At 44.5% G+C, this 10,312-nt stretch overlaps 1 pseudogene; it reads left to right on the forward strand.

Annotated features, from left to right (window-relative positions):
* The first annotated feature begins 9,142 nt into the window (after positions 1 to 9,142).
* LOC105538573 lies at positions 9,143 to 9,619 on the forward strand (annotated as a pseudogene).
* Positions 9,620 to 10,312: the final 693 nt, after the last annotated feature.

A 10,312-nucleotide genomic window follows, 5' to 3' on the forward strand; every position in this document is an offset into this window, starting at 1 on the left:
CATCATTCTTAGACTTATTTACACCAACACTCTCCCAAGATTTAATCTTACTATTCCTTCAAAATTCAATAGTCTCTTGTTACAACTCTCACTACAGAAGTTACAAACCAACTGCCTACAATGTATTTTGTTTGAATCGCAAGGTATTCTTTATTTGATCTAACATGTAATAATTAGAAAATTTCACATAAAAATCTAAACCTCCAAATTTTCTTAAACCATCAGTAGATCTAGCAACCATCAATGGGCACTTAAGTGTGGCTGCCTTTTGTGGAAAGGGCAGCTTATCACGTCTTTTACCTAAATACATTTCTTTCCAAAGGACTCACTGTTTACTGCTATAACTACAAAAAGTTAATTCAATGGAAAAGTAACATTGTATTCAATTCTAGCTTGACACTGTTGCCTACAAAAGTGTCTGGGCTACACCTTGTTTTCTATGTTTAAAAGGGAGAGTGCAAGTTTAGACTTGGCCTCAAGTCTAAACTCCTTCATTGAAGAAACAGCCTATGGGATGGGAGAAAATATTTGCAAACCATACATCTCATAAGGCTAGAATATATACAAGGAACTCCAAAACATATAAGGAACTCAAACAACTCAATAGTAAGAAAACAACTCAAAAAATGAGCAAAAGATCTAAGTAGACATTTCTAAAAGACATACAAATGACCAACAGGTATATGAAAACTGCTTAAAATTACTAATTATCAAGGAATTGTAAATTAAATCCACAATGATATGTTACCTGACATCTATTAGAATGACTATGATAAAAAAGATGAAAGGTAACAAGTGTCAGTGAGAATGCAAGAGAATGCTTACATGCTATCTTGGGAATGTAAATTAGTACAGCCATTATGGGAAATAGTACAGAGATGCCTAAAAAAATTAAGAGTAGAATTGCCATATGATCCAGCAGTCACACATCTGGGTATATATCCAAAGGAGCTGAAGTCAGTCTGTTGAAGAGATATCCACACTCCCATGCTCACTGCACAATAGCCAATACACAGCAGCAACCTAAGTGCCCATCAAAACATGAATGGATAAGGAATATATATATACAATGGAATACCATTCAGCCCTTAAAAAGAAGAAAATCCTGTGATTTGCAACAACATGGATGAACCTGGAGGACATTATGAAAAGCAAACTAAGCCAAGCTCAGAAAGACAAATAACCACATGATCTCAAATATATGTGGAATCTAAAAGAGTTGGCCAGGCATGGTGGCTCATGCCTGTAATCCCAGCACATTGGGAGGCTGAGGCGGACAGATCACGAGGTCAGGAGTTCAAGACCAGCCTGACTAACATGATGAAACCCCATCTCTACTAAAAATACAAAAATTAGCTGGGTGTGGTGGTGCATGCCTGTAATCCCAGCTACTCAGGAGGCTGAGACAGGAGAATCACTTGAACCCAGGAGGCAGAGGTTGCAGTGAGCCAAGATTACACCACTGCACTCCAGTCTGGGTGACAGAGCGAGACTCCATCTCAAAAAAAAAAAAAAAAAAATTAGCTCAGAGAAGTTAAAAAAAAAAAAGAAAGAAAGAAAGAATGGTCGTTGGCAGGAGCAGCGGGAGGGGAAAAGAGGTTGGTCAAATAACACAAAATGTCAGAAAGGAGAAATATGTTCACGAGTTCTATTGTAAAAACAACTTTTTAATTAAAAAATAAATTCCTCTATTGAACTGTGAGCTCAGTGAGAACCAAGGATTTGTCTCATTGACTTTTTCAGATCCCTGGAACCAAGCACAGTATCTGGCCCAGAGCATTCACACTCTTTTCAATTAAAAAGATTCAACGGGTTCTGGGGATGTAAACATCTCCCAAGTGGGAAATTTGAAGGCAGTGAGGATGCAGACTTACAGGACAGAATGGGAAGCTGTCTCCTGCTGTTCTAGCAAAGAATCCTAAATGAGGAAGAGACCAAGTCATGAGAGGCCACCAGAAACATAGTCCCTCAAAGATGCATCTAACACAGATGGAGATGCTGCTTTTTATAAAATGCTACACCCAATCTGAATGTCCAGCTAGCTTAGTGCATGCTTCAGACAAGTCAGATTGGAAAAAAGATTCAGGGCTCAAGATTAGATCTCCAAGACTGGATGAAGAGGACATCCGTGAGAACAACACAGGAGAAGCTCACGGGGAACCCAGGGGCAATGGAGGGAGACGCCTTTCACAGGCAGGAGACCAATGACCAGTGTTGACCTAATGATATTAACAATGGTAGTAATAATAAAGAACAGAGAAGTTAATATTTATGAGGTCCTTACTCTCTGATAAGTGGTATTCATGCATCCTCTCATTTAATATGCACTACAGTCCTGGAGGTAAGAAGCATAATTATCCCCATTCTATGTAGAGAAAACTATGGCAACCAGATGCCTCCCACCCTGGTACTGACACCCTTGTATAACCCCCTCCCTGTGAACGTGGGTGGGACCTAGGACTGTCTTATAACCAAGAGAATATGCCAGAGGTGATGGGATGTAGTGATTATGTTAGATAGGATGTTGTCTTGCTAAGAGGCTATCTGTCTTGCTGGCTTTGAAGATGGGAGCTGCCATGTCATGAGTGGCCACATGGAGAGGCCCATGTGGCAAGAAGCTGAGAGCAGCAAGAAACTGGGGCCCTAAGTCCAGCAGCCTGTAAGGAACTGAATGCTGCCAACAACCAGATGAGCCTGGAAGCAGATCCATCACCAGTCAAGCCTCCAGATGAGAACCGAGCCCTGGCTGACACTATGGCTGTAGCACCCAGCAAAGTGACGCCTGGATTCCTGACCCACAGAAATCATGCAGTGATAACTCTGTGCTGTCTCTAGCCACAAAGTTTGCAGTAATATTGTTACACAGCAATAGATAACTAATATAAAAACTGTTTTACATCATGTACATTACTAAGGGAAATGTAGAACTTGGATTTGAGCTCTGATTTCAGAGTTGTGGTATCAGTCTCCCCAGGGAGACCTGTTCTGGGAGACAGTTATGCCAGGCTGTGATGCTGTGATGATTGTTCTCTTCCTACGCAGAAGCTTTCAATATGTACGTCAAGCATGTGACCCCAACTACACATACCAAATGTATTTCTGACAAATGCCAGGACATCGTGAGCTTTCTTGTTTTACTGAGAGCTCCATAAAGGAAGGACCATCTCTGTCATTTTTTTTTTTTTTTTAAGAGTCTCACTCTGTCACCCAGGTTGGAGTGCAATGATGCAATCTCAGTTCACTGCAGTCTCTGCCTCCTGGGCTCAAGGGATTCTCCAGCCTCAGCCTCCTGAGTAGCTGGGATCAAAGGTGTGCATCACCACACCCGGCTAATTACGTATTTTTGGTAGAGATGGGGTTTCGTCATGTTGGCCAGGCAGATCTTGAACTCCTGGCCTCAAGTGATCTGCCTACCTCGGTCTCCCAAAGTGCTGGGATTACAGGCATGAGCTACTGCACCTGGCCTGTCTTTTTTATGCTATATCCACGTGCAACAGCCCAGTGGTCAGCACACAAAGGGGTCCAAACGCAAAAGGAGAGGGCAAACAAGGGGAAACCTAGGGGTGTTCAGAAATAGTTCCCAGGTCACTGCCTGTTTAAATATGTACAGTCCTGGGCCCCACCCACAAGATTCTGACCTGGCAGGTGAGAGTTGGAGATGGGGAGCTACTTGGTTAAGAGGGATCCCAGTGCATTTTGAGGCAGCTGGTCGTTAGACTGTATTGAAAAAATTACCCCCCCAAAGACGTGAAGGGAAACAGAAAGGCACAGGCATGCTAGAGGCTAGAAAAGAACACAAGTAAAACATGAACAAGTTCATTCCAAAAGAAGATTGTCAACCACAGCTGCATGTCAGAATCAGCTGGGGAGATCTGAAAACCCCAGTGGCCAGGCTCTGCATCCCAGATCAATTATTACAGAATCTCTGAGGGATGAAACATGGGCATGAGTATTTTTTGTTTTTGTTTTGTTTTTTGTTTTTGAGACGGAGTCTTGTTCTGTCACCCAGGCTGGAGTGCAGTGGTGCAATCTTAGCTCAGCAACCTCTGCCTCGCAAGTTCAAGTCATTTTCCTGCCTCAGCCTCCCAAGTAGCTGGGATTACAGGAGTGCACCACCACGCCTGGCTAATTTTTGTATTTCTAATAGACACAGGTTTTCACCATGTTGGCCAGGCAGGTCTCGAACTCCTGGCCTCAAGTGATCTGCCCACCTTGGCCTCCCAAAGTGCTGAGATTACAGGCATGAGCCATTGCTCCCGGCAGTATTTGTTTAATGAGGCCAAATGCACATAACATACAAGTCCCTGTGTGAAAGCATAGACTTCAGGGTCATTAAATACATTCACAATGTTAAACAATCATCTCTGTCCAGTTCCAAAACATTTTCATTAACACCTCCCCCGCCCAAAAAAAATAACCCTGTACCTGTCAAGCACTCTCCATCCCTTCCCCTTTCCCCCAGGTCCTGGCAACAACTTACATGCCTTCTGCCTCTACAGATTTGCCTATTCTGGACATTTCACATAAATGGAATTATATAATATATATAATAACCAAAAGGTGGCAACAACCGAAATGGCCAATTGGTTGAAGAATAAATAAACAAAATGTGCTGTATCCATACAATGGAAGTATTGGTGCATACTACAACGTGGATGGACCTTGAAAACATCACGCTAAGTGAGAGAGAGCCTTGGTACTGTCGAATCTCCCCAGGAGATTCCAAGGTGCAGCCAAGGTTGAGACCCACTGACAAGCAACGGTTATGGTTGGGTGCAGATGAAATAAGGCAGCCAGGGGCAGGAGGGACGTCTCATTGAAGAAGACTATTTGTGGATGCCCAGCAGGGGTGGGGATGAGGTGTGATAACAGCAACCCTAATCTCAATACAGCATGACCGATTTTATCTTCAGCCAGCTGATACGCTTCATGGGGTTTGGACACAGGACACCTCTGCCTCCCAGGTTCAAGCGGTAAGTCCTGCCTCAGCCTCCCAAGTAGCTGGGATTACAGGCGTGCACCACCACACCTGGCTAATGTCTGTATTTTTAGTAGAAACGGGGTCTCGTCATGTTGCCCCGGGTCTCGAACTCCTGGCCTCAAATGATCCACCCACCTCAGCCTCCCAAAGTACTGGAATTACAGGCATGAGCCATAGTGCCCAGTCTCCAAATTCTATATGAAGTTTGACTTTCCACCTCCAGAAAATCCAAAGCTTTGCCCAAGTCACAGCGGGACACCCCAGAGTTACTCTGAGAGAAATATGCTTTTAAAAACAACTCCAGGCCAGGCACAGTGGCTCACGCCTGTAATACTAACACTTTGGGAGGCCGAGGCAGGCAGATCACGAGGTCAGGAGATCAAGACCACCCTGGCCAACATGGTGAAACCCCGTCTCTACTAAAAACACAAAAATTAGCTGGGCATGGTGGGTGTGCGCCTGTAAACCCAGCTACTTGGGAGGCTGAGGCAGGAGAATTGCTTGAACCAGGGAGTCAGAGGTTACAGTGAGCCGAGATCGCGCCACTGCACTCCAGCCTGGGCAAGAGAGAGAGATTCCGTCTCAAAAAAAACAAACCTCCAACATGAACACCAAATGAGAAGCACTCACTGACTTCCCTCACCAATCAGGGAGAGCGGTGGTGATGGTGCATGAGCGTCTATTTGCATTGAGTCTTAATGGAAAACAAGGTTGTGTCACTGAAAGGAAAAACACATCACAGTCCAGGCTGGAGCTGTGGATTAATAATATGGCTGAGTGTTGGTACAGGCTTTCCACAGCAAGATTAAAACTGAGAAAATCAGCAGTGAAGCCCCCAGCCACATTTCTGGCAAACGATTCGGGGGGAAAACAACAGAGGCCCTCCTCAACTTTTCCTTCGCTGCACAAAGTGGGTTTGGCTGGAAATGCCAAATGTGCTTGTTGCTGGGATCTTTCAAAGCAAGCAAGCTGGGAGTCCACCTCCTGCAGCCACAGGCCAGAAATGGGTTGAGACCAAACTATTATAGTGACACTGGTACACATCTAAATAGATTTAACTCCCTCACAGCAATCCAGATTAATTTCATATGCTTTCTTAATGGCAGTCCGCATTTCTCATTAAAGCAAATGAACGTCCATCGCTCTGTGATAAATCAGGGCAAAAAAAAATCTTATTTTTTTTTTGAGAAGGAGGAGTTCTTGGCTGTTTAATTAAAAAAAAAAAAAAAAAAAAGCACTACAAATGGCCTTTCAAAGTCTAGACATCTTCATCATAAACACAAACATTCCTCTTCACAAAGGGACCTCAAGTAACCTGCAGGACGTTTTTCTTCTCATTCTTTCTTACCATCCCTCCAGCCCACCCAGCCCACATTCAGTGACCAGGTCATGTGGGTTTTACCTCCTCAATCTTTCTCAAATCCATTCACTGCTCAGCCACTCTCCTGACACCACCATAAACCAAGCCACCACCACCTCCTGTTTGACTGCAAACGCCTCCTGACTGGCCTCCCTGTTCTACCCTGGCCCTGTGACAATCTACACTCCTTACAGGGACCAAAGCAATCACTTCAGAAGGTGCCTCCAAACAGATCACTCACTTTCAATGGCTCGCATGGCTCTATGGGTTCAAAACGAAAAAGCTCACCTTTACTGGGCACACACTTATCTCAGTCCATCCCTTCATCAGCCCTTTATTTCACCAGCGGGGAAGCTGGTACACGGAGTAGCTATGAGGGATGCCCAAGGCAGGACCACTCGTGAAAAGCTCCAACATCCTAATGTGACACCCTCCATGACCTAGCCCCTCTCTTTCTCCAGCCTCATTTCCTGATTCTCTCGCTTGCCCTGCAGGCTCCAGTCACACAAACCTCTTGAAAGTCCCTTAAATCTGGCTGGGCGCACGGCCTCAAGCCTGTAATCCCAGCACTTTGGGAGCCCAAGGCAGGTGGATCACCTGGAGGTCAGGAGTTTGAGACCAGCCTGGCCAACATGCTGAAACCCCGTCTCTACTAAATACCCAAAAATAAGCCAGGCATGGTGGTGGGCACCTGTAATCCCAGTTTCTCAGGAGGCTGAGGCAGGAAAATCGCTTGAACCCAGGAGGCAGAGGTTGCAGGGAGCTAAGATCACACCACTCCACTCCAGCCTGGGTGTCAAGAGCAAAACTCCATCTTGAAAAAAAAAAAAAAGAAAGAAAGAAAATCCCTTACATCTACTCTATGCCTTTTAACCTCACAGACTTCACTACGCTGTTCCTCACCCTGAACTGCTATTCCTCATTTCTCCATCTGGTTAACTCGTCCCACCCACCACGTCTCTCCTTAAGTGTCATCTCTTTAAGGAAGATTTTACCTTTTTAATGTAACTATTAACACATAATTCAGGTACCATATGATTTGCCCACTTAAAGTGAACAAATCAATGGTTTCAGTGCATTCACAGAGCTCAGAAACCATCATCATGATCAATTTTAAAACATTTTCATTACCCCGAAAAGAAACCCTATATCCATTAGCAGGTACCTGCCATTTCCTCCTCCCACTAAGCCCTGGCAGTCTACTTTTTTTGAGATAGAGTCTCTGTCACAGGCTGGAGTTCAGTGGCACAATCTCGGCTCACTACAACCTCCGCCTCCCGGGTTCAAGCACTTCTCCTGCCTCAGCCTCCCAAGTAGCTGGGATTACAGGTGTGTGCCACCATGCCCAGCTAATTTTTGTATTTTTAGTAGACACAGTGTTTCTGTCTTCATAGATTTGCCTGTTCTGGACATTTCATATAAATGGAATCATATAATATGTGACCTTTTGTGACTGGTTTCTTCCACTTAGTATAATATTCTCATGATCCATCCATGTTGTAGTACGTGTTACTACTTCATTCCTTTTGAGGACTGAATAATATTCCATTGCATGGTCAAGCCATGTTCTATTTCTCCACTCATCAGTAGACAAACATTTGTGTTGTTTTCACTTTAGTGCTATTATGAATAATGCTGCTATAAGCATTTGCATACAAGTTTCTGCAAAGACATATATTTTCATTTCTTTCATAAAATGGAGTGGAAGTGCTGGGTCATAGAACTCTGTGTTTAACCTTTTGAAGAAGTGCCAGACTGTGTGAGAAAGCCTTTCCTCACCCTGCAAGACTGAGCTCCCTCTCTCCATTCATACATTCTCTTCTTCACGCCCTTTGCTGCTATTTCCAAGCCATTCACGTTGACCTGGGTCACCCATGACTTAATGCTCGTAACTCCTCTAGACCCTCAGGGTCCACACTAAATATGATGAAAGATGATGCAAGCCACATATTTACTTTTGCATTTTATAGTAACCACATTTTAAAAAGTAAAACAAAAGAAGTGAAGGTAATTGGAATAATATCACATATTTAAACAAATCTATCCCAAATACCAGGTCTACATGTATAAAATATCCTTAACATTAACAAAATACTTTGCATTCTTTTTATATTAAGTCTTCACCATCTAATGTGTACTTGACGCTTCCTGCACATCTCAGTTTGTGTTCATCATATTTCAAATGCTCAGTTGCCATATGTGGCCAATGCTGCCTTACTAGACAGTACAGGGCTAAACTGTCCACTCCCTGAGGGCAGGAACCATGCCTGCTTTTGCCGATTACTTTACTCTCAGCGCCAGTACAGTGTCTAGGATGCAAGAGGCATCCTGCGAATATTTGCTGAACCTAAATAAATGAATTCGCCCAAACCTCCACTTCTCCAAAAATAGTTTCAAAAATTCAGTGTTCAGCTGGGCACACTGATTCACATCCATAATCCCAGCACTTTAGAAGGCCAGGGCAGGAGGATAGCTTGAAGCCAGGAGTTCAAGACCAGCCTGAGCAACATAAAGAGATCCTGTCTCTACCAAAAAAAAAAAATATTAAATTAGCTGGGTGTGGGGGCACACATCTGCATTCCTACCTACGGAAGGCTGAGATGGGAGGATCACTGAGTCCAGGAGTTCAAGGTTACAGAGAACTATGATAGCACCACCCGACGCCAGCCTGCGTGACACAGTGAGACTCTGTCTCAAAAAAAAATCAGCATTCACATATACTCACCTATTCTTTTTCAGCAATTTAAATCTGTTAAGAAAAAGAAACAAGGAACAGAGTGACCAACAGCCTGCAGAGCAACATGTCCAAGTTTTATTGTGACTACTGCAATACAGACCCCACCCATGACTCTCCATCTGTGAGACAGGCACATCGCAGTGGCAGGAAACACAAAGAGAATGTGAAAGGCTGCTATCAGAAATGGATGGAAGAGCAGACTCAGAGCCTGACGGACAAAACAACGGCTGCACTGCAACAAGGATACCTCCTACTCCATTCTCTGCTCCTCCTCCTGCAGCGACGAAGATACCACCTTCCCCCCAGTCTTCCAGGTCCTCCTAGCCCCGGTGTGGTGGCACCACCCCATATGGAAGGTCCTCCCGTGAAGGCAAGGATGGGCCCTCCTCCTCCTGGGATGATGCCAGTGGGACCTGCTCCTGGAATGAGGCCCCCCATGGGAAGCCACATACCCATGATGCCTGGGCCCCCAATGATGAGACCTCCTGCCTGTCCCATGATGGTGCCCACTCGGCCGGGAATGACTTGACCAGACAGATAAGGATAGAGAGGAGGCCTCACTATATCAGCTTTGTTTTTTTTTTTTCGTTGTTGTTATTGTTTGGGTTTTCTTGTTTGTTTGTTTCTTTGGTTTTTTTTTTTTTTTTTTTTTTGAGACGGAGTCTTCGTCTGTCACCAGGCTCAAGTATACTGACGTGATCCCGGCTCACTGCAACCTCTGCCTCCCTGGTTCAAGCGATTCTCCTGTGTCAGCCTCCTGAATAGCTGGGACTACAGGCACGCATCACCACGCCCAACTAATTGTTTGTATTTTAGCAGACACGGGGTTTCACCATGTTGGCCAGGATGGTCTCGATCTCCTGACCTTGTGACCCGCTTGCCTTGGCCTCCCAAAGTGCTGGGATTACAGGCGTGAGCCACCATGCCCGGCCTATGTGAGTTTTATATTACCTGTGCCCTTTCACCAGGAGATCATGCTGCTGTGATGCTGGGTTTTCTTAACAGCATAAGGAAGACTTGCCCCCTTGCCCTATCAAAGACAATCGTTTTGGAGGGGAGAAGTGGGACAAACAAAGATGCAGTTTTCATTTGTATTGAGAAATGTGAAAATAAAATTGTCAACTCTTTTAATTAAAAAGAAAAGAAAAGGAAACAAGATGTGGGGCTGCCATATGCAACACCGTGGATTACAAAGATCTTCTATCTGGAGGCAAATATTATCTTTGCTGAAGCC

The sequence above is a fragment of the Mandrillus leucophaeus genome, unplaced genomic scaffold (assembly GCF_000951045.1).
Source record: "Mandrillus leucophaeus isolate KB7577 unplaced genomic scaffold, Mleu.le_1.0 Scaffold195, whole genome shotgun sequence".
In the NCBI taxonomy this organism is placed as follows: domain Eukaryota; kingdom Metazoa; phylum Chordata; class Mammalia; order Primates; family Cercopithecidae; genus Mandrillus; species Mandrillus leucophaeus.